Below are 19,177 nucleotides of genomic sequence, written 5' to 3' on the forward strand. Positions count from 1 at the left end.
TTAACAGTATATCAAGTACCAATACCTTCAAATGTTGATATGCTGTAACATTGTTAAGTCCCATTAATTCATAATTTAATACCATATACTGTACATACTCAAATTTTCAATCTTGCACAGCACATTCACAAATTTACTAGGAAAACTTGACTACTATTACCAAGATGTTACAGAGTGCACAAAATTCTGACGTGAAGAGCCAAGATCAAGGAATAGTTTTCTTTAGGCAACAATTCTACCAAAAATAACATGGGAATAAAAGTAATTTAAAATGTTCAAGACATATTAAATGCATGACTGACTCCAAATCACCATTTGCTTGGTATTATATGATACAAAATCTACCTCATCTATGGAATGTTTATCTGACACCCAAGATAGTCAAAGCCTCCCATATTCAATACCCCACTATTTTCTGGTTGTACCTAAAAATAAACAACAAGCAAATGATTTCACCTCTTAATAAAAGCTTTTACACTTAAAAAATGGGATGAGGTGGGATTCTCTCCTTCTTAAAAATGTTTCTAGAGCTACTAAAAAACTTGCATTTACAAAATAGTTGATAAAAATATTCCTGTGGATTGTACAAGAAGGAAGACAGTGACCACTGATAAGACATGTTATTTGATATTAATCAAACGTGGCTTCTTTCTTTCCTGCTTCACCAGAGGCTGGACTCTCCTCAATTTTAGTTTCTCCATTTTCTGCAGGTAAGTCTTCTTTTGTTTCCTGGTTAGCCACTCCAGCCTATTTTCCTCCAGCCTATTTGCTCCCCTTTTCCCTTTTGTTTGCACTTTTTTGTTTGAGAAGTTATCCTTTCCTGTTACCTTTTTTGGCTTCATTTCCACTTTTGCAGGAGCAGATTTAACTAACAACCTTGCTGACCTCCCCTTAGGCTCCTCCTTCACCACTTCCTTGGCAGACCTTACTTTTGGGCTTCATGGAAGTGGGGCACGTTTGTACCAGGTGCCTACGTGCCATGGTGAAACAAGAGCCTTCATGAAGCTGGGCTGCTTCACTGTTGCCACTACTGCTGCTGCCCAAGCTCCAAAACAGACTTTAAAACAAAGACTGTAGCAAGAGGCAAAGAAGGGCACCACACAATGATAAAGGGATCAATCCAACAACAGAATATAACAATTGTAAATATCTATAAACCCAACATAGGCACACTTTAATACATAAAACAAATATTAACAGACATAAGGGAGAAAGAGACAGTAATACGATAATAGTATGGGACATTAACACACTACTTACATCAATGGATAGATCATCCAGACAGAAAATCAATAAGGAAACCGTTATTTGAACCACATATTAGACCAGATGGGCATAACAGATATATACAGAATATTCCATCCCAAAATATCAGTATACACATTTTTTTTTCAAGTACACATGGAGCATTTTTCAGGATAAATCACATGTTAGGTAGGCCACAAAACAAGTCTCAATAAATTCAAGAAAACTAAAATCTTATCAAGCATCTTTTCTGACAACAGTATAAACCTAGAAATCAATCACAAGAAAAAAAAACATGAAAAAATGCACACACACGAAGGCCAAACAAACACTACTAAACAACCAATGAGTCAACAAAGAAATCAAGAGAAAAATTTTAAAAATACATGGAAATAAATGAAAATGAAAACATAATGGTCCAAAATTTTGGGATGCAACCAAAGCATCCCTTCTAAGAAGGGAAGTTTATAGCAATGCAGATCTTCCTCAAGAAATATCTCAAACAACCTAAGCTTATACCTAAAGGAGCTAGAAAAAAGAGGGACAAAGCCCAAAGCCAGTAGAAGGAAATAAGATGAGTGAAGAAATAAATAAAATAGAGACTAAAAAAAACAATGGAAAAGATCAATAAAATTAAAAGCTGGTTCTTTGAAAAGATAAACAAAATTGATAAATCTTTAGCCAGACCCATCAAAAAGAGAACTCAAAATCAGAAACGAAGGAGGAGGAATAACAACTAATACCCCAGAAATATAAAGAATTATAGGAGAATATTATGAAAAATTATGTGCCAACTAATTGGAAAGCTAGGAGAAATTAATAAATTCCTAGAAACATACAACCTTCCAAAACCGAATAAGAAATGGAAAATTTGAACAGACCAATTACTAGTAGTGACACTGAATTCATAATAAAAAAAAAAACCCCAACAACCAAAAGTCCAGAATCAGAAGGAATCACAGGTGAATTCTACCAAACTTTTTTATTAAGTTTATTTATTTATCTTGAGAGAGAGAGAGCATGTGAGCAGGGGAGGGGGCGGGGCAAAGACAGAGTGTGTGAACAGGGGAGGGTGGGGGGGAAGAGAGAGAGAGAGAGAGAGAGAGAGAGAGAGAGAGAGAGAGAGAATCCCAAGCAGGCTCTGTGCTAACATTACAGAGCCCAACACAGTTCTCACACATGAACTGTGAGATCATGACCTGAACCTAAATCAAGAGTCAGATGCTTAACTGACAGCCACCCAGGCGCCCCTCTACCAAACCTTTAAATAGGAGTTAATGTCTATTCTTCTCAAGCTATTCTAAAACATCAAGGAAAAAGGAAAACTTTTAAATTCACTACAAGGTCAGCATTACTTTGATACAAAAACCAGAAAAAGGCACTACCAAAAAAGAAAACTACAGGCCAGTATCCCTGAGGAATATAGATGCAAAGACACTCTATAAAGTATTAGCAAACCAAATTCAACAATACATTAAAATAATCATTCAGCACAATCAGTGGGATTTATTCCGGTATACAAGGGTGGTTCAATATTTGCAATCAACCAAGGCAATAAATCACATTAACAAGAGGAAGAATAAAAACCATAAGATCACCCCAACAGATGCTGAAAAGGCATTTGACAAAATACAACATCTGTTCATGATACAAATTCTCAACAAAATGGTTTAGAGGGAACATAACTCAACAAAATAAAGGTCACATATGAAAAACCCACACCTAATATCCTCAGTGGTGAAAAACAGAAAACTTCCTTTAAGATCAGAAAAAAAGACAAAGATGTCCACTCTCATCACTTTTAGTCAACATAGTATTGAAGTCCTACCCACAGCAATCAGGGAGGAAAAAGAAATAAAAGGCATTTGAATTGGTAAGGAAGAAGGAAAACTGTCACTATTTGCTGATGACATATTATATTTAGAAAACCCTAAAGACTCAACCAAAAAACTATTATAAGTGATAAATGAGTTCAGTAAAGTTACAGAGTAAAAAATTAATATACACCAATATTTGCATTTCTATCACCAATAATGAAGTAGTAGAGAGATAAATTAAGAAAATAATCCCATTTATAATTACACTGAAAAGCATAAAATACCTAGGAATAAATTTAACCAAAGAGATGAAAGACCTATACTCTGAAAATTATAAGACCCTGATAAAAGAAACTGAAAATGACACAAATGGAAAGATATTCTGTGCTTACAGATTGGAAATATTAATACCGTTAAAATATCCATACTACCCAAAGCAATCTACAGATTCAATGCATTCCCTACCAAAATACCAACATTTTTCACAGAACTAGAATAGTCCTAAGGGTTATATGGAACCACAAAGCACCCCAAAGAGCCAAAGCAAACTTGAAAAAGAACAAAGCTGGAGGTACCACAGTCCCAGATTTCAAACTATACTACAAAGCTATAGTAATCAAAACAGTATGATACTGGCACAAAATAGACACATAGATCAACAGAATAGAATAGAGAGTCCAGAAACAAATCCATGTTTACATGATCAATTAATCTCTAACAGAGGAGTCAAGAATATACAATGGGGAAAAGACAGTCTCTTCAATAAATAATGCTGGGAAAACTGGACAGCTACATACAAAAGAATGAAACTGGACCACTTTATTACACCATACACAAAAGTAAATTAAAAATGCAGTAAAGACCTAAATGTGAGACCTGAAACCATAAAACTCCTAAAACATAGTCAGTAGTCTCTTGAACAAGCCTTAGCAGCATATTGATGGATATATCTCTTTAGACAAGGGAAACGAAAGCAAAAATAAACTATTGGGACTACACTAAAATACAAAACTTTTGCACAGCAAAGGAAACCATTACAAAAGGCAACCTAGTGAGTGGCAGAAGATATTTGCAAATGGTATATACAATTAGGGTTTAATATTCAAAATATATAAAGAATTATACAACTCAACACTAATCATAATCATCATCATCTGACTAAAAATGGACAGTGGACCTGAATAGATCTTTTGTTCAAAGACTACATACTGATGGCCAACAGACACATGAGAAGATGCTCAACATCACTTATCCGTCAGGAAAATGCAAGTCAAAACCACAATGAGATATAACCTGACACCAGTTAGAATGGCTAGATTCAAAAAGACAAAAAAATTCAAAAAGACAACCTCAAATGTTGGTGAGGAAGTGGAGAAAAGTGAACATTTGTGCACTGTTGGTGGGAATGCAAACTAGTGCAGCCACGGTGGAAAATATATAGAGATTCCTCAAAAAATTAAATATGGAAATACCACATGATCTAATAATTCCACTACTGGCTATTTCCCCAAGGAACCCAAAAACACTAAATCAAAAAGGCATGCTCCCCTATGTTTATTGTAGCACTATTTACAATAGCCAAAATATGGAAACCCAAGTGTCCATGGGATAAACGGAGAAAGAGGATGTGTCTGCAATGGATGTATACAATGGAATATTACTCAGCCATAAGAAAGAATGATCCTACCAATTTGATAAGGATGGACTTAGATGGTATAATGCTAAGAGAGAAAAGTCAGACAGAAAGACAAATATATGATTTCACTTATATGAAGAAGGACAAAACAAATGAAGACACAAACCAAAAATAGACTTCTAAATATAGAGAACTGGTGGTTGCCAGAGGGGAGGTGGATGGAGGGATGGACAAAATAAATAAAGGGAACTATGAAGTACAAACTTGAAGTTATAAAATAAATTAGTCATGTAGATGAAGAGTACAGCATGTGGAACATAGTCAATAACATTGTAATAACATTGTATGGTGACAGACGGTGATTACACTTACAGTGAACGCTGAGGGGGAAGAAAAGAGTAATTCACTCTGGTGCTGGAATTAGGACTTCCCAGTAGGCTGGGTTCTAACTAAGAGGGCATTTTGAATTCAGAACCTAATCCTGATACAAAATGTTTCTCCACTGAATATCTTTTAGTTGTATTCTCCCAAGAAACTTGGATTAACAAGTATTTATTAACAGTGTTCCCCCACCCCCACCCCAGTAATAGCCTTGTCTATTCTTTGGAGAACTGTGCCACCCTGACTCCAATCCAGGTAGAGAGAGGGCTTATCAGGTCAGGGTCTCCTTCGTCCCTGACCACAAGAAAAGTCATGTGACTCAGGATGACCTATTAACCTGGTCATAGTGATTGGTTCGGAGATACATACATGAGACCCAAACAAGGCCCCTCAGTGTCGTCCCCCAGAATTCTTCTGCTAGAATTAACAGGATGGCCTAATGACAATAATGGACAACAGCTCTTGAGTCTATGTGTCAGGTCCTAATGTTAAGAGTTTGACATTAACATACATTACAACTTTATCTAAAACAGCAGCCCTATCACTCCATCTCCTCATTCTCTAACCGTGTTTTATGTTTCTTCATAGCATTACATGCTATGAATTACATATATTTTTTTAATTTCCTGACACCTTGTATTGAAAAAAACAGTCTTTCCCTCCTACATGTCTCCTTTAGTTTTACGCAGAACACTTCACTTCTGACAATTCTGATCACGTGTGTAGGGGTTTTTCCCCACCAAGCAGTTCTTTGTGGCACCAGCTAGGGATGCTATATTTTAACTCAATGCTGACATGGTCTACTTGGAGTAAGCATCAGATCCCATAAGTTAAGTGCTCAGTGCCACAAGACCGTCCCCACTTCAGATGCCAATGGCAACTAGTACGTCCCCAAGTTACCCACAACTTCTGGTTGACTTGGCTACAAATTGGAGGTGCCCATCTCCTCCCCTTGGATTTGATTATTTGCTAGAGCAGCTCACAGAACCCAGGGAAACACTTACATTTATCAATGTATTATAAAAGAATATGATGAAGGATGCAGAGGAACATCCAGATGGAAGAGATGCATAGGGCAAGGTATGTGGGAAGAGTAACACCACTTTCCCAGCACTTCCACCTGTTCACCTATCTAAAAGCTCTACAAACATCCTTTTGGGTTTTTATGGCTTCATTACATTGGCATGATTGATTAAATCTTTTGCCGTTGGAGGTTGAACCCAACCTCCAGTCCCCCTCCCAGGTCCCCAGAGGTCGGAGGAGGATAGAAAGGAGACTAAAATTACTAATCTCCTAATCATGTGGTTGGCTCCAAAGGCCATCCTTAGGTGCCTTCCAAAAGTTACCTCATTAAAATATCAAAACATGCCTTTGTCATGCTAATAACTTAGGCCATTGGGGGCGGGGGGGGAAGGGGTTAGGGGCTCTGTGCCAGAAACAGATGAAGACCCAATATATATTTATTATTAACCATAACATCACACTGCCAAACTAAACTTTCAGCTGTGAGGACAGAACTCTGTCAGTAGTCTGTACCTAGATTGCTGGAAGGCCATGAGTTTTCAGCTAAAATTTGAATGAATGATAGTGCTGTCTAATTTCATCACAAGATCCTTATGGGAAAAAGTTGGCCGATTTGAAAGAGAATTTCATTTGGCTGCCTCCATTTTGGCCTTGAACTTTCTGGTTGGGTTCTTCTTTCCAGTTTTCCTCTTGGCTCTGGGGGAAGATCCCTAGAACAAAGCGTCCCCTGATGGGAACTGAAACTACCCCCTCATGCAATAAGGACTGCAAGACAATGATCGATTTGACCTTCATGGATCACCTGCAAGTACCCCACCCACCTTTGCCCCATGTTTTCCTTATATAAACCTGGAAGTATTTTCAGCATTTTGGAGACAGTCTTTGAGATGTGAGTCTGCTGTCTTCCTGGTGTTGGCCTCACTAAAATAAATTTCTTGTTTCATCACCACTCCTCTCTCTGCCTTTGGATTTTGTCAGTGATGAGTAGCCAAACCTGGTCTGTGTGGGATCCCCAGAGCCGGGTGCTCTTGCACCCGGCTACCGGTTAAGTCAGTTGCACAAGACAACAAGCAAGGAACAGCAAGACGTGCAGCAAGTAACAGAATAGGGATGTGAATCCAGCTGTATGTGACTCACTTTGAGCCACCAAGTTATACCAGTTATACAGAAGGAGGGGCTGCCCTGAAACATTTATCAGTAAACAACAGGAGACAAAGAAGAGGGAGGACTTTGCCCAATTCACATCTCCGTCAGGGTTTGGCCTGTCACCAGTATCTGCTAAAGCTAAAGGGTTTGAAGTTAAATCTGTTAAATCTACCACTCCTCACTCAAATGACCTTAAGTCCACCGAATTTCTCACAATCTCTTTTTCTTCATTTGCTGTGTCCTAAGTGTTACAAGATTTAAATGAAATAATGGCAAAGAATTAATGGCAAAGAATTTAGAACAATTGCTGACTCCTGGTGAATTTGAAATAAACAGTAGTAGTGATCCCGAGGAGAGAAATTAGTCATAACACAAGGAAACAGCTAGACTCCCCTCTGCCTCCAGACTGCTTTAGGCTGGCTTTGAGCCAGGGTTGTTGGTCAGCCATTTGCTGATACCTCGAGCCAGGATGCAACAGGAAGTCACTCAAATAAGAGGGTTGAAAGCTATTTGCAGAAGGGAGGAGGCGAAGGGACAAAAGCAGGGAAGGAATGTGTTTTGTTTTGCAGAACCAGCAGTTCCCACCTAGAAGACATCCAGCTAAGTGTTTCACCTGACAGCCCCTTAGGTGAACCAGTTTGAGCTGGTTTGAAGCTGAGGACCCTGCAGAAGCCCCATCCCCCACCCCTCCCCCCTTGCCCCAGTTACCTTTTTAGCTCCTTTCCTTTCCTTTCCTTTTCTTTCCTTTCCCTTTTTTTTTGCAAGGGATTCTCTCTTTTAACCATTGTTTTAGAGATGCACATTTAATGTGGCATTAAATTTAAACATCTCTATGAGAAATTTAATAATCGCATGTATTTTTTCTTTGAATATATTTTTTTAACACATTTATCATAGGTTCTTTATAGTCTTTGTCTGCTGAAGTCTACATCTGGGTCATCTAGGAGTTAGTTTCTACATTTAGCTCATTTTCCTGCTCAGATCTTCTCCTATGGGTGGGGTTTCCCATCATTTTTTGAACATACAGTGTATGCACTAGCACGTTGACATACCAGGCAAATGCAGTTGTGCAGAAGTGCTCAATAGAAAATGTACAAGTCCCTTCATGTATATGCCAGATCCCTGCCCCTGCCCCCCTAATATACTGAGTAACAGCTTCCTGTACTAACCCCACAAGAAGACAGTGCTTTGAGAGCTATCTGCCCATCTCCTTACTTACAACAATAAAAGTTCTTTGCTTTCAACACTTCCTTGTGTTCAACTAAATACACCCCAAGTGGTGAATCTCTTGAGTTCAGTTACAACACCACGGTGCACTTCTATTCTATTTCAAAATACCTCTTGTTCCTTGCCAATGTTCCTAGATGTACAGTGAGATCTCAAATGTCAATGCCTGAAACGGCTTTGCTAGCCATGAAGAATTCAATCACAACTGCCCAGAGGAAGGATGCACAGCTTTGTGGTGGATTATTGGGCCTGTGCACCTTCCTTTTTGTGGGAGCACAACCCCTCAAACATAAGAGGGTTTAAAACATATTTTCCAAATTGTCTGGCAATACATTTGAAGCTTGAGATATGTTGAAATAATTTTCTAGGCCCAAGATGAAGGCCTAAGATGCCCTGTATCCAGTCAGCCAATCTGCAAACACCTAGCCACCTCTGGACCTTCTCACCCCAAACAAGGTTGACTGTGTGGCCTCAGCCAACCTGATAGTTACTATTTTTCTCCTCTTTGTTCTTTATTCTTTATCCTATAAAAGCCCCTGATCCTTCTGTCCCCATTTTGCAGTTCTCTGAAAGGAGACGGTCTACTTCATGAAGTGTTAAATAAAGTTTCTTTGTTTTACCTAAATTGTATTCTTTTTTGTGTTAACATATCTGGGGTTATTTGCCCAGGGCTATCATTATGAGCTGAGAGAAGCATAGATCTCTGACAATTAGTTGGGTAGGTGTTTATTTCTGTCTTTATATATTTTTGTCAATACAGATGACCATTGGCATGGCTATTTTCTCTAGTTATGTATCTGCTCTAATATTTTTAAATGTTTATTTTTGAGCGAGAGAGACAGAGTGTGAGCAGGGGAGGGGGCAGAGAGAGAAGAAAATACAGAATCCCAAGCAGAATCCAGGCTCTGAGCTGTCAGCACAGAGACCCACGGGGGGCTTGAACCCATGCACCGTGAGATCATGACCTGAGCTGAAGTCGGACACTCAACTGGCTGAGCCACCCAGGAGCCACTGCTCTAATTTTTAACCAAAGACTTCTTAATTTTAAGAAATATTACCTAATACTATCCTTCCCCCAAAGCAATTGCCCATTGACAGAGGAGATATATTACGAAAAACAGTTATAGTGACTTAGCTAATGAATTGGAGTTGTATGAATCACATTAACATCTAGCACATACGTTTGGAAGCTGGTAGCACATTTATGTGTGTGACATCTAAACTATTCCGTGAACAGCCATCTAGGAAGCTGAGAAGCCCTTGCAGTAACATCTTCGAACCTCAGAGACTGACATCCTGTAGCTTGGGAACCAATGCCTGAAGATATTTAGCTGAGAATTTGGAAAAGAAAGTATCACGAAGTTCATTTGAACTTCATCTCTCTGAGCGGTCTATAATTCTACTGACAACTTGCTCAACTACAAAAACCATTTTTTTTAGGTTTACTGTAAATAGAATTTTATTTTGAAACAGGAAAAACATGGATTTCTAGTTGCTTTGGAATCTGATTTTTAACTACGGTACAACGATCTAAGTCTTGGCAGGATGCTGGACATAATTTGAAATCACGAAGGCATAAATCCAGGGAACAATGTGTATAATGCTTGAGTTATGTTCAAACTGATTGGGGGGATAGCTAGGGGGATTTCTTTATTAAAACTATTGAGCAGAAAAGTGCCCTTAACCATAACAAAAAAGGCAATTCACAACTACTGTTCTAGTTTTTGTCCACTTTCCATTCTTATTTTAGTGCACAGTTTGCAGCAAAACCTGCTTTTGCATCTCCTGAATTTTTTATATTTTTACAGAAAAGAAATGCCACCGTATAACAAATTGCTCTAAATTTAAATGAATTAGTCTCATTTCTGGCCTCCCTGTATCCGCTAGTATTAAAGGGAGTTTCAGATTTATATAGAATGAAGAGCAAATTCTCTTCTATTGTTAAATAATCAGGCAGTTGACATTGTCACTATTTTAAACATTCTAGGGGTAAAATTTAACTGTATATTACATTATAAAAGTAAAAATTTGCCTTTTTAAGGCAAATAAGTATTTTAAAAGTGGAATCAGGGATGCCTGGTTGGGTCAGTTGGTTAAGCGTCCAACTTCAGCTCAGGTCATGATCTCATAGTCCGGTTCCTGGGTTTGAGCTCCGTGTCAGGCTCTGTGCTGACAGCTCAGACAGAGCCTGGAGCCTGCTTCGGTTTCTGTGTCTCCCTCTCTCACTGCTTCTCTCTCTCTTTCTCTCCTCCCTCCTCTCTCTCTCTCTCTCTCTCTCTCTCTCTCCCTCTCAAAAATAAATAAATAAACATTCAGAAAAAAGTGGAATCAAATGAAATTTATATATTTTAATCACTTCAGATAATTTAGCTGCTGGGCTATCTAAAGATGAATTTCTTAATATAAGCAATATAGCTATTTAAAATAAAACCATGAATTTGGAACTTAACCTAAGGATCCTAAAATATAGGCACACATAAAAATGATCATTTTTCATGGGTTTGGATGAAAATGTTATTTTTTTCTTAGTATTTTATTTTTTACTTATAGACTCTTGTTTTAAGTTAAAATGAAAAGTTAAGGTGTACAGAAAAAATTTCACAAATAAGCAAGTAAATCAATGTGTGAAAACACTTCATAAATTCATAAACACTTCATAAATTGTGAATTCTAGACCCGGGGCACCTGGGTGGCTCAATCGGTTAAGCATCTGATTCTTTGTTTTGGCTCAGGTCATGATCTCACAGTTTTGTGAGTGTGAGCCCCATGTCAGGCTCTGCATTGGCAGCACAGAGCCTGCTTGGAATCCTTTCTCTCTCCCTCTCTCTGCCCCTTCCCCACTCAAGCTGTTTCTGTCTCTTTCAAAATAAACAAACTTAAAAAAAAAGCTTAAAAAATGGGGCACCTGGGTGGCTCAGTTGGTTAAGCAACTGACTTCAGCTCAGGTTATGATCTCACAGTTCGTGGGTTTGAGTCCTGTGTTGGGCTCTGTGCTGACAGCTCAAAGCCTGGAACCCGATTCAAATTCTGAGTGTCTCTCTCTTGCTCTCTGCCCCTCCCCCGCGCAAGTGTGCGCACACGTGCATGCTCTGTCTCTCAAAAATGAATATTTTTAAAAAAACTAAAAGAATACTAGACCCACACCCATCAATAGTTTAATTGAAAACCTATTTCACAAAGAGTTGTTGTCATTTACTTATTTCTTCATTTACCTGTCCAACAGGTTATTTGTTGAGTAACAGGGATTCTGCAGTGTGCTTAGGATTAAAATCTGCCCTGTACAGGCTGTAACCTTGCAGATGGATTTTGGCCCATCATAACTTTCCCCATAGCAATAAAATGTGTGTAATTATCCTAGAAGAATACGAAAGAACTATATTCTTTAGATTGAGTCACAATTTTTAAGGAAGAGCCAAAGAACCTGATTTATTCTTTTTCTTGCAATGAGTGATTGCTTGGTCCAAGTAGACACTATTTCACAGGTTATTCCGCCTGAGAAGAAATTTACCAAGGATTCAATGACAACTTGTGTGGACAATGTGGTCTGTGACCAAGTTCAGAATGCCACCATGGCAAACATCACCAATGCTGATGCAAAACCCCTATTTTGGCACCAAGAAACTTTCTTGGGTCTTCTCTGACACAGAAGAAATTGCAAAAAACATGCCATGTGCTCTGATGACACCGATGCCTGGGGGACAGAAACAGGCCGTGAGGAAATTAGGAATGCAAAGTCCTCTGTGCAATTCCCAAGAGCTACAGGTTCAGAAACACAAGTGTCTCACAAAGTCCAAGACAAGGCTGGTGCAGCTCAGAAGGAAATGGCTGCATCTTGGGCTCTGAACAAAGCCTCAGTGGTCAGTACCTGATTCCCTAGCACTTTTGTATGAGAAACAGCCAGGCACCAACCACCAAAGATGCTGAAAAGAATTCTATGATTGTCTTTCTCTATTCACAGATTTGTGGTGAGGCATTAAATTAGTTTTCTATGACTGTTATTTCAAATTACCATAAGCTTAGTGGCTTAACACAACACAAATTTGTTCTCTTATAGTTCTAGAAGTCAGAAGTCACAAAATGGGTCTTATGGGCTAAAATCAAGGTATTGGCATGGCCACATTCTATCTAGAAACTTTAGAGGAGAATCCATTTCCTTGCCTTTTCCAGCTCCTAGAACCTGCTTGCACTCCTGGGATTGTGACCCTCTTCCTATCTTCCAAGCCAGGAATTGCATCACCCAGACCTCTGCTTCCACTGTCACGTATCTTTGTCTGACTCTCCTGCCTCCCTCTATTCCTTTTAAGGGCCTTCATGTTTACACTACACCCACCCTGATATTCCAGGATAATTCTCCATAAAAAAATCCTTAACTTTATTACACCTGCCAAGTCCCTTCTGCTGTGTTAGGTATATACTCACAGGTTCTGGGGATTCAGATCTTTGGGGAGCCGTTATTCTGTCTACCACACACATCATGGAACAAAATATTGAACTGGAAAGGCCAAAGAAATTAACTTTCAACAATGAAGGAAGAATAGGGAAGGGTGACTGGAATCTCCCCCTTCCCTCCTCTTTGCCCCACATTGACTTTGGCATGCCTAGAACACATAGCAGTTGAAAAGAATTGTTAGCCTGGAAATACCAAGAGACATACAGCTTGGTAATTTATGTAAGAAAATCTCTTCGTTCAATAATATTCAATAGTTCTTTTTTTTAATCATTCAGAAGAAGGTTAAATTCTTCCTCTCTGTGGCTTCTACAGTGTCATTATGCACCGTGCAAGCTAGGGCAAAGTCCAATGTGTAGGTTAGAACTTTCTCCCATTCTTCTGCTCACTCTTGCAGAAACTCTATTTGAAGAAAATTCCCCAATACCTGTTTGGTTTCTGAACCCAAACTCTATTGCAAAATCATCCTCACCTCAGAATACACATTTCCTTGCCTGTGTCTGCCAGCACAGATGACGAAGATTCCCAACCCTTCTACCACTTTAAATCTACCACTTTAGAAATGAGAAACGGTGCTGGCTTATTGTAACAGTTTTGAGCCTTCTTTATGAGTGCATAATTCCTTTGTGGGTTGTCTTTTGAACCAGGTAAATACTGTTCTGTAAGGACCTATTTTCAAACATCAGATTTGAAATCCTTCTGTTTTGCTTTTTAAATGAAATTTTCTCTACTGAGCCATAGCAGCCGAGGCAGAACAGCAATTTGAACTAGCTCTTCTAACTATTTGAGTAGCTTCAGGACTAATGTGCTTTTTCTAATGTCTATAGGAAAACAGTGTCTCACACCCTGCTTGTGGTATGCTGTTGTGCACTGTGAAGGCCCGGATTAAGATGCCTGGTTCTTACAGTGCACAATGATACCTATCTGCACACTGGAATACATCACTTGTAGGGCAGAAAATGGCCGATGAAGCTGGGAAGATGCAATCAAACTTGTGAAACAAAGAGAAAAACGATTCCCTGCCTACCTTTTGTCCATTTGCTTCCCACCACTCCCAACCCCCATCACATAAATGAGCCTGATAGAGACAGCTGTCCCCTTGGATCTCTGTTTCCTCATCTGTAACATTAGGATGCACCCTCCAACTCTTAAAAATCCATGAATTTATGTGCATGGCCCTCCTTCTCTTTGGTCTAGGAAGCCAGCTATTCATTTATATCATTTCTTCTTTGAGGCTCCGAGTTCACCCTGAAAAGCCCAGAAGTTAGGCCATCCTTTCCCAGAGCCAGTTTTGGCCTCTGTCCTTGGATTGACAAGACTTGTTAGTCCTAGCTTCAAGAGTAAGCCCTTCACCCCATCTCTGAGCTTGGTTCTACGTTCCGACTTCCCACATCCAGGCTACTAGCCAAGCTTACTGAACACGAACACAAAACTTAAGTTTTCTAATGTAGAATTCAAGTTGCATTCCCTTACCAAAATTTAAAGTTTGATTTTATCTGCATTCTCAGAAATATAACCCCATCCTGGTTGAAAAATCGCTTATCTGACTTAGAATAACATTTTAAAAATTAATGGAAACCAATGAAACAGAAAATGTGGTGTGCTGTCAAACATGGCTTCTTAGAAACCTTGGAACCTGGAACTTGCTTCTACCAGCTCTGCTCTGCTTTTCCTTAGCAATTTCCTAGCCCAGAGAGGCATGTGCACACATAGCTGCCCCTGTGTCTGGTGCAACAAAATGGAGTCGTGTTTTATGGGGCAGTATTTCAATGAATGACTGAAACCTTGATGTCTGGTTCCCCGGGGTGCAATTCCCACATTAGACAATGTGTCTGAGTGGAAGGAACAAAGCTGGGTTGAGGCCTCTGCGTGATGCTCAGTGTCCTGTTATTCTGCTACTGCTAAAAAGGAAAGCACCCACTCAGGACATGCAGCCTTCTGGGCTACAGAATCTGCAGGGTCTTTGCAAAACCACAGTTGCAGAAAGAGACAGTGCTTGAAGAGCTGACTGCATTCTTTGATTTTAATAGAGGTCTTGGCCTAATGCCAGGAATCAAATGGGACAGAAATGTCATCCAATTTATTTGACAGCCTCTGTTTTACAAAAGGTTTGTAAAATATTTTTTTAAGCCTAAATCTTTTTAAAGGCATTGATGGTAACCATGCCTGCATGGCTAAAAATCCCAGGGCAAAAGTGAGTTGCTGACCAGCTGTTAACAGCCGAGGAAAGACCAGAGTATAATAAATAGGTGTAACAGATCAACACCCAAATGCTATCATAAAACTTAAAGGATGGCTTGTTAAAACTACTTAACCTCAACTTGAACCTGTCTTTAATTCCTAATGTAACTATATCAAATATTTATAATCATATTTTTGCTCTAATTATTTTTCCCCCATTCTCCCACTTTTCCCAGTAGGAATCAGTTCAGTTCTATGACCAAAATTTAAAATTTGAGGTACTATATGTAATTAGTGCATAAAAAGAATACCTTTAAGATCCAGAAAAATGCAATGACATGGCACTTTTAGGAAATCATTACATATGATTTCAAAATAAAATTCAGGCCCTCCAGGAAAACTAGTACCATTATAAAACTATGCCATTATAACCAATAAATATCTTTTTTTTAAGCGTCATTACTATTCTATGATTTTTACCCAAGTTGAAGGGCAAAGTTAATATTAGGGTAGAAAACTGGAAGCGAAGACAAACATTTCTGTAACATCTGCATTCTGGCCACCAGAAAGAAAACTAGATTCAAAACAATGATTTCTAGGAAAATGAAATTCAAGGTCCTCAGGAAAAATTATTTAATGATGGTTTTGTGTGGAAGTCATTATTGCATCTTTGAATAAAAATACGGGTGTTTTTTAAGGTCTATTAGAAGTAATTAAGGCAGTGAGTTATTAGAGGAAAAAACTAAAACTATTGCTAAGAAAGTAACACAGAACAATCCTATGTGAGGTGATGGGATTCATTTCCCAGTTAGGAGTTGTGCTTCACACTCGTGAACCTCCACGTTCAACTGTTGTTTTATGTCACTCAATTCCTTATTTGGTCATTTTTATGGGGCTAGAATGAATGATGCTATCTGATTATTTAGCACCAACGAGAGCCATTCATTTGTAGAGGAATAGTTTTCTAAGTGCAAACCACTAGAAGACACTTTGTGTGCATACGTGCATTGAGGGTATGCATCTGGGTAATTTAAAAGAATTCTCTCAGTTGGAAGGTGGGTGAGGAAAGAGTAAGGAGAATAATATAAGCACTTGAATAATTCGCAAGGATTTAAATCATTCAAAAGAGAGACCATGAGGTCCCTTAACTGTGGTGATAGAATTCAGTGTACTTGAAAAAGTCAGTAAAAGACTGTGTAGCTGTGACCTAGCACCCAGAGCACCACAATAGTCCATTAAGTTCTTCAGAAAATGATGTTTTATGCTCCTTTACTTTAAAAAGATTTTTTTTCTCAATTACATTATCATTGTAGTATAAAAACTTTGCATTTCCATTTTACAAGGTTCAGTAAGAGCTACCTCGTGTCAGACATATTTTTGTGGCTTCCAAATAACTTGTGAAATGCCAGTCACGTTTCTTACATGGTCTCAGCCATAGGTGATCAGAATCGCAGTTTATGAGGTCAGACCTCAGAATGCATAGTACTATGTGGTTGTAATCATTCTTTAACCCAAATTGTGTTCTCTTGTCCACACTACAGCTTCTTCCAAATTCTTTCAGTCTTCTACCTCCTCACAAGGTCAGGGATGACATTGGAAATACATGCTGCAAACAAACCACACAAGGGCAGACTCATCAGTGGTTCTAAAAGTAGTGTCGGGAGAAACAGCTGAGATTCTAATGGAATAAAAAGCCCTGCCTCTCAGCCTGGTGCTGGAACCTCTTCTTCAAGCTAGATCAATGTGGTAGGAGAGCTCGCTGCCTATCTAGGTCATGTCGCCTTCAATTAAGATGTAATTACTATCCTGGCAGTCTACCCCTTACCAAGGATAAACAGGTGGGTGCAGTTGGCAGTAACTGATCTCTTTTTCTGACTCAGAAAGAACCTGGCACACTCCCCACAATAGCTGGCAAGTCCCAGAAGCCCCAACATCAGATAATTGCTTGATTGTGACTGGATTAGTCCTGGGGGCTAGAAGTGACAGATAGGAAAAGGGATATAGAAATTGGAATATTTTCCTGTTATATTTGGCATTTTAGTAGAAATAAAACTGGAATCACATTAGAATTTTAATGAAGAGATTTTTCAGCTGAGTCTTAATTAGAATATCAGGTTCTACTCTCTCATCACCTTTCTTTTGCTATACAGCTCTTACCTAGAAATTGGTGCGTATTCACTGTGTGGTGAGGACAATACATGCTCACAAAAGAGAGCCTGCGAGTTAAACCTGCTGGGTCAGGAAAACAAGCAATTATCTGAAAAATTCTGACCCCTAATCTTTTGTGTTCTGCACTGCTCAGATAACTCAGGTGGAGATGGGGGCTTCCAAATTGTCTCAAAATTGCTTCAATTTCCTGCTTTGCTAGGGGAGATTTTGTTGTATTGTGCTTTTTCAGCTGAAAGGTGTTTCAGGCAAGAAGGAGGCTAGACAGACATCGTCCTGGTATCATAGAGGGGGCATGGGTTTTCTGAGAGATTAGCATAATTGCATGTGTTTCTCTTTACTGGTCATTGCTGTCAACACTCCAGAATGCTAATCTGAGGACTCTGGGCTAGTACAGCTTGAGCCTCATGCAAAACTGTTACGGAGGAAGACAGCCTGCTGAGAAGAGCATAGAACCTGTGGTCAGCTCGACCTGGGCTCCTATCTTGGCTCTTCCACCTGTTTCCCTATACATGTAATCCTTCTAGCTCTAGTTCCTGGTCTGAGAGAGGCCAAGCTTGGTAGGATTGTTGTGATGATCAGACAAGATGGCCCGTATTTACACAGCTAACAGTGCCTGGGAAATACAAGCAGTTAATATCTCATTTCCCTTCTTGACCACATAGGAAGGATGGCTGTACATTCTGGTTTCCTGTTTTGTCAGTATAATTATTAACAGCGCCCCAAGTGTCCCAGTTAGGATGATAAATTACATAGTAACTCTATACCCAAGTAAAGGAGGTTTGATCACATCCCTCTGTCTTTGTCAGGGAACTTTAGTGGCAAAGAATGAAACCCGCTCTAGCCAGCTTAAGCAAGAAGGGGAATTGACAGGTATGGTACAGAGGTAGTTCACCAAATGGCCGGACTTTATCAGGAGCCAGAACTCCGATATTGAGTCTCTGCTTTTCTCTTTCCAGAGGTGCATGTTCCCTTGATTGCTTCTCCTTACACATCTGGTTTTGTCTTTTCTCTTTGGCGCACTGGCTTTCCTTGCTTTAGCACGCATATGGCTACCATTATCTCCAGTTTTATATCATCTTCAGCTCACACTGACTAAAGTCAGATCTTGAACCCTGACTTCCATATTCCTGAATAAAAGGATTCCTGGCTTTTTTTCATATACACAAATACATTCCAAGTGCATTGCTTTGGGTCTAGTATCTGCCTATAGCCAAGTCAGCTGTGACTGCAGAGGAAAGAGTGTGTCACATGGTCAGCCCCCCTATTTAACAGGTCTCTGTGAACATTCTCTCTGCAAAGGGAGCCCGGGAAGGTTCTCTAACAAAGAGTGTGGGATGGAGAATAAATGGTTGATGGAGGAAAAGTTGACCTCTCCAGTAACTCCATCCCTTACATATATTATTCTGACATCCCACCAAGGCACATACCTACTCTTGCTCAACAGAAATTATTTCTGTGCTTCCAGAATTCAATCAAACTTATGCTTCTGGGGTCTCATTACTTCAAGTATTTTCTTTGGCCTGGTGAATTTAAAATAATAAATTCGTCTGTCCTCAAGTGCTCATATTTGGCAGGGAATGTTAATGTTCCCTTACCACTACCAGTCAGCATGTTTTCGTTTTCCCAGAGACAAGGTACCTTCAACTAGTGCACCTCAGACTTTTCCAACAGAGTAGTAGCCTATAAGGACTCATAGAAAGAATTCATACGCTTGGACTTCTGGGATTATAATGTAAAGCAAACATGAAGTTTCTCACATTTTAGCTTTTAAACTCAGTTCAAATTTGCATTTTATAAAATATCGATGTTTGTTCTGGTAAAACTTTTCCCTCATAATTTGGCACGAAACCACTGTTCTTGAACAACATACCATGATTCTCCTGTAACTATCTCCAAGCACACCGC

At 39.2% G+C, this 19,177-nt stretch overlaps 1 pseudogene; it reads right to left on the reverse strand.

The window, feature by feature from the left end:
* Positions 1 to 630: 630 nt before the first annotated feature.
* Positions 631 to 18,883, reverse strand: LOC124529138 (non-histone chromosomal protein HMG-14-like; annotated as a pseudogene).
* Between the last annotated feature and the right edge of the window lie 294 nt (positions 18,884 to 19,177).

This window comes from Lynx rufus, unplaced genomic scaffold (genome assembly GCF_022079265.1).
Source record: "Lynx rufus isolate CCGP_SWC_20201006 ecotype Redwood Valley unplaced genomic scaffold, mLynRuf1.p SCAF_6, whole genome shotgun sequence".
NCBI classification, from domain to species: Eukaryota; Metazoa; Chordata; class Mammalia; order Carnivora; family Felidae; genus Lynx; species Lynx rufus.